Raw genomic sequence first — 6,938 nt, forward strand, 5'->3', positions numbered from 1 at the left:
TATCTTGCTAACAAATCATGCATAATTGGATGCATTGCTTGATGGTTACTACTTTTGTTAGAATTTGACTTCTTTGTTATTGTTCAAAAATGAAAGCATCACATATGGAAAATCATATATGAAGATTAACAAATGGAGTAACTAGGACAAGGAATCATGGATGACCTTTTGGAAACTCATTTGTTTCAAATCTTCAAAGAGAAAGAGTTTTATAGGGTAGACTTTACTCCATATTGGAGTAGTGAAAACATTTGAATTCTTAAGAAAGGAACACTCAATTCCGCAACTAGCAAGGTAGGTCTTAGACATGTTCTACTTAAGACACAACCCTATCAACATGACAATTGTATGAAATCAATTAGGATGGCCTTTTGAGAAGATACATATGTAAATATGAGATGCATGGTACGCTTATCAAAGCACATGGGGCAATTGAAGGTGGATACTTTGAGGAGATACAACATCAAGAAGAGTACTTCAATCTCAATTGTGGTAGCCTACTCTATTTTATGAGACACTGCTCACTTTTGTAATGAATGTCAATTTACAAAAGTGCCAATTGAGAGAGGTAAACATGGATGATAGCTCATCGAGATTTTGAGAAGTGGGGCTTCTAAATTCATTGAAACTATCAATGTACTATCCCAATACTTATAAGAGAAGTACACCATTGTGTTTACGAACTATTTAATAAAATGGGCCAAGGCAAGGGCCACTCAAAAGAATGATGCTAGGAAAAATAATGAAATTCTTATGGGAGCAAGTGATCTTATCATTTGGTTGCCTTATTGAGATAATGAGTGACCAAGGCACTCACTTCATCAACGACGTGATTGCTCCCTTGTTGTCCATGTTTATAGTCATTTACAAAAAGTTCATTACCTTCATACCCTGGGTAAAAACCACTGTACAAATAGATTACTCCCTTCATGGTACTATTGATGAGGGAGCAAATCAAAATATTTTGATGTATTATTAGGAAACTTGAACTAATGCCAAAAACTACCAAAATCAACCATATGGAAAATATTGTATAGTTTGCTAGGGAAGTACAAAGTTATGCTATGTATCAAAATTAAAGTCTTCCTATGATTTTCCATATATTGCCAAATGTAGAGGGTGGTGGGAGATATAACTTTCAAACAATAAAATAAGTGTAATATGATTATGACATTGTATATATTTGGTTCTACCCAACATGATGATAATCACAACTTTCAGTAAGGGCAGTCTTGTTTCTATGAAGTAGGAACTACCGTTGACATATTGGTTAAGGACTTATTAAAAGAAAAATAAGATTAAAAAACCCTATGAGAAAGGTATCTAAATCTAAAAACAACGAAGAGAAATGAATTCCCAAAGCAAAAAACCGAAGCAATGAGGCTATTCCTCTTACCCAAAATCCAAGTGAATCTAATCCCTACACTTAGAGAAGACTAAGGCACAAACAATATTGACAAAGGATTAACACTAAGCTACAATGTGTCTCGAAGGTCTTATTGCATACCAAGGATAGCATGCCAAAAAAAGGTGATAGGGATGCCAAAGCTTCATTGTCTACTCATTCCCATGCTACAAGGATAACCTTGATAATGGCTCCAAACCATCACTAACCATCTTGCCAGTAATCAATCTCTGGTTAAGACCCTAAAACCATAATGAAGGAGCCTATTAACCCTACGATTATTTATAAAGAGAATGAATCTACTAGAGCCCCAAGAGGAACACCAAGAAAATTAGGAATCTACTACAAGAAAATCTATATTGTATCATCAACAAGCATGTCCTTCATATATCAACCACAATAAGGAAAAGAACACCAATCTTCTCAAATCTTCATGTAGCATCATATAACAATTCTCCCACAGATTTATCACAAAACAAAACTTCACATTCTTCATATTATTCATCAAAAGAACAAGAGAACATAAAGGAATTCTCCATTTTGAATGGAAATCATCACATGGTATTCATAATCAATAGTTTCATAGTCTTCATAGTCTCTCTCATGATCTCTCGCTCATAGATACATTGTTTTGCATAAAAAATTGGATGTCTCTCTTCCATATATGCTCTCTCTCAATGGTACATTAGAATCATGAAGAATAATAATCCATAACCCCTTTTTGGTCGTGGATACCCCTCCCAAGAGGTATGTCTGATATGAAAGGTCACTAAAGCCACTACAACGACTCTTCATAGCTCAACAATGTCATTGTCACTTCAGTCTTTACCTTTGCCTTTAATAGCTACTTTTTCCACTTCTTTGAGCTTTTTTGAACTTTTATTCATCTCTTTCTAAGGTTAGAAAACTTCCCCAAGCTACACATTCATCCCACAAAACACTTATAGAGGTATACAGAACAAAAATAGATGCTCTACACAAGCTCAACAGAGGTTCATCAGAAAGCCTTTAGCTCAACTAAAACCATTCAAAACCATCAAGAATCATTCACTAAGCTTCCAAACACTTTCAAACTCCATCAATAACTATTCCAACCTCTCATATAGAAAGAAAACAGAGTTAAATAGAAGCTAAGCAAACTCAATCATAACCTATCATACACTATCACGACATCAACAAAACATGTCAGAACATCATATCTCCACTTAAAACTATCATGAGCTTCTCAAACCTATTCAACCTTATCCAAAAAAATCCTAACACTTCCAAGTCAACTAGCCAACATACAAAATCAATCAAAAATCAATCATTTAGTCCACAAAAATAACAAAAATCAACCAAAAAATCAAGTCATTTCAGCACCCAACATATCCCCACACTTAATTAGGGAGTGTCCTCATGAACTAAGAAAAAGAGAATAAAAGTTCAAAATAATAGCTTAGCTTGATCTTTCACAGCAACTTCAGGAAACATCATGCAAGCACGGCCCCAACTCATAACCTGCATCTAAGAAAGAATTGCGACAAAAGGAAAACACCTTTATCCATTAACACAGCTTAGAAACAGAAAAGCATGAAAAACTTGTAAAGGATATAATAGATTCATCATCTTGAGCTATCCATCCATCATCATTTCCACCACGAATCTCTAAAAAGATAACTTCTTGAACAAGTTGAATATCCATCCACCACGATCCCATTACATAACAAAATAACCATCACACACACTCTTAACACAAAAGAACCATTTGAATGGCACCTCCAAAAGAGAGAGATCATTATGAATCATCAAAAATATGTTCATGGGTATCAATGAAGATGATCTTGCTTAAAAGCTTGGTGATTACGAAACTGATCCATGGATAAAGATTCATCTACAAATGTCTTGGGAGGATTTTAGAAAAATTACATGCAACATATCCTTTCCACCAATGCAAGATATTGGCTAGAAGAGCATGAAAGTACAATATATCTAGTTGTTGAGGATCAATATTCACATTTTCATTCATGCACAACTTCGGGATGGACTTCTGATCATTCAACGACGAATGCCGATGCATGTACGCAAGATACCAAGCAAAGTGAGCAATCAATCTCAATGAAGGATCTAAAGACTAAGAATAATGTTGAGCAAAATACATATAATTCTAAAAAGCTTTGGCTAACTGCTATCCATTCCCCTAGAATCAACGACCAATTTAACTGAGGTCCTATAAGAGAATCTATTGAACTACATCCCCGTCGTCTAGGAATCTTTTGATCAAAGCATGTATAGCCACTAACCAATTGAGGGGGATGAGGAATAGAAGTGGTAGGAGAGAGAACAGAAACAAGTGAGAGATTATCAAGGGATGGGTAAGCAAAATCATAAAATGAAGAATGAGCTAAAGAGGGATTAGCGGAGAATTTAGGGGAATCAATTAAAAAGGATGTTAATAAATATACTGAAAAAGTGAAAGGGATAATTGTGGATGGGAAAGGACAAGAAAGAAGAGGGAAAAATACACAATCCTCAATAAAAGAACACTGAGTGAAAATAGGGATTTGAGAAGCAGCTTGGGGTTGAAATAGAATAGGTAAAACTTGTGGATTAGATTGATAAAGAGAAAGATAGGCTTCATATGTTTGAGCAATCTACTACTGGTAATAAGATAAACAAGGTATTGATGGGCAGATCTACAATGATAGGCATCAAAGAAAGATGGATCAAAAGGAGGTTGTTTTGAAAGATGGGTTGAGAGGTCCACCCTCAGTTGGTTAGTATTATGTACATGAACAGAAGCTTTGTTTTGATGCTGATTTAGGATCACACAATCAATCATGATATGCAAAGAAGTCTCAAGGCAATCAACCACTTTGGAGGAATATGTCTAGAATGTCTGATCTATCTGCAACTTCAAATGTCTAACATACAAAACAGCTTGTAATACCACATCCCCCACATACCAAGCTAAGTCTTCAAATCATTTGGGATCAACAAATCACTTCGCAAGTACATATAAGACAGAACATGGTATCTGCAATCATAGAATCCTCAAAAACCATTCTAGCCACTTCAGTCAACAAATTAGAAGTCCAATCTCCACTCCAACCATCCTCTTGAACAGGCAAATCCATCGTGGAAAGCTTAATATAAAAGGACAACTTGTGTTGCTGATAATGAACAAAGAAAGAGTGAACGAGAGGGTCACACTCTTGAAACTACTCAAAATGAATACCGCAACAAGTCCATTCATGAGATTGAAGCCTTTCCACCTTGGCTTGGAATAAAGGGCATAATATGGCATTCCTTTGAAGGACCGCTAAATCCACAGGGGATAAGGAAAGAATTAGCTGCACAAAAGGACTTTGTGAAGCAGAACGAGACTGAGCCAAAAGTTCCTTAAGCTATTAAATCTAAGTATTGATTTGGTCTAGGATAGTATTAGCTTATTTGAGCTCGTCCATTTGGGTAGCTATCAGAGCTTTTAGCTCTTGAGCCTCCTTCAACAACCTATCCCTCTCATCAATCACAATAACAACTTAGGATTTGGTCTTTGCCAATTGAGCTTGCAAAGTGGAGATCTCCTATTTCTGAGCATCAATGACCTTAGTCTATTGCTCCATCTGTATACAGGGGTCATAAAATTTCCTTGGGTAGAGGCTAGCTCATTATTAGCTTTATTCAACTCTTCCTTGGACTACTGAACCTCCTGTGATAACAAGAAGAATAAGTTGTTGGATACAAGCAGTAACTGAAAGTTCAATAGAGCTCTCGATGTCTTTGCACAAAAAGGAAATTGCATCTCTTGTCACAACACACGTTGCACAAAGGGAATGGAAATATCCAGAGTACCATCTCTATGTGCTCTGAAAAGATTTGGCATTGTAAGAAAAGCATGCAATTGACTACAAGATTGAACATCAATTAAAATTGGAGAAGTGGAAACTGGTACTGATTTATCCACTCGCTTAAGATGCTTCCTCTAAATGATAATAGGAGGGGGAGAATCAACATCCTCAATGATAAGATCATCATCTTCAGTAGGAGGAGGGGGAACCTCTAGAGGATCAATTGGTAGTGCGGGAATTTCCTTCAGAGGGGTAGCATATGTCAGGAAAACAGAAAGGTAAGAACTAAATGTGACATTAGTCACATTACCCCTCATGGATCTAATAAAATACTGATCCATTTTAGCCAGGAGATACGAATTCCAATCAATGGTGATACCTTTCTGCACCATGCGGGAAACTATAAATAATTCCTTCAAAAGATAATTAGAAGGGGTTTTGGTAGGCATACATATGTCCTGAAGGAATTGACACAATTGCTTCTACAAAGGATTGTAAATCATAGACACACTTACTCCTAAAGTAGTGATAACTCGCTTAGGATCCAAGACATCCTGTGTCTACTTCTGTAACAACTTCAGAATATCCTCATTAGAGAACAATTGTCGGGTAAGTAGTAGGAAAAGGTTCCCCACGGTATGGTAAAGAAGGAGCTTTGCCTAGACTCTTAGGTGTCACATGGATAATTGTACCCGAAACATGACTAGACCTCTTATTGTAAGAGGCTAAGAACTGATCACACATGTTAGAATCATCTGGGATAAGTGGCAGTGAAAGTGCCACAAATTTGGATAACCTAGCCTTAACAATAAGGTCGAATCAAGTAACAGTAAATAATCATGCGACACCAAAGGGAACATATTGGACTGGGGGAGGAGTACGAGGTGCCATTCAAATGGTTCACACACACCACACTCACACACAGACAATCACAAGGAACGTTTGCAAAATAGCAAAATGACAATAGATATGATATCGACAACAAAAAACTTACATGGACCTGACCAACTAATTGACCACCCCAAGCAATCTACCCAATATCCCCGTATTAGACAATCCAAATAAAATATAATCAAATCACACCGTATCCCATGACTCTAATCAAATGGCCAACAAAAAACTGGACTAAACCAAAACCAAAACCGATTGATAACCAAATCTCAACTGACCAAGATGGTTAATAATAACTAAGACTGATAACCACATTATCCACCCCACGTAGCGCTTCATTATCCATTAAAAACTTATTAAGCTGTACGGTGCTTATTAATGTCCCCCGACTACATTTCGACTCAGGGTCTCTAAATGCAAGTTTTTTTTCTTACAAATTAGTGTGTGTGTAGTACTTTTTTATTTTTAGTACGTGCACTTGTGATATCGGGTTCATTTTATTATAAATTAAAAATGTGTATTTGGTACATGAAGCATGTGCTACGTGAACATCTGGTTTTTTTTTAATGAATTAAAAAGTGTGTTTACTGCAAATGCGCATGAAAAATGTGATCAACTGACTTTTTAAAAATAAATAATTGTGATGTTTTGGTCCAAAAAGAAAAATAAGGAGAAGAATGGGGTACTTGGAGGAGAGTGTATATGCAAATGAATTTTGAATGCGCAATTAGTAATAACTGATGTGACGGGAAAATCACAATCACAACACAAGCCAACAAGCAATCTAGCTAGCTAGAAAATAGATAACATTA

The sequence above is a fragment of the Lygodium microphyllum genome, chromosome 14 (assembly GCF_053477565.2).
Source record: "Lygodium microphyllum isolate KBCC chromosome 14, Lygodium_microphyllum_v1.1.10, whole genome shotgun sequence".
Lineage (NCBI taxonomy): Eukaryota > Viridiplantae > Streptophyta > Polypodiopsida > Schizaeales > Lygodiaceae > Lygodium > Lygodium microphyllum.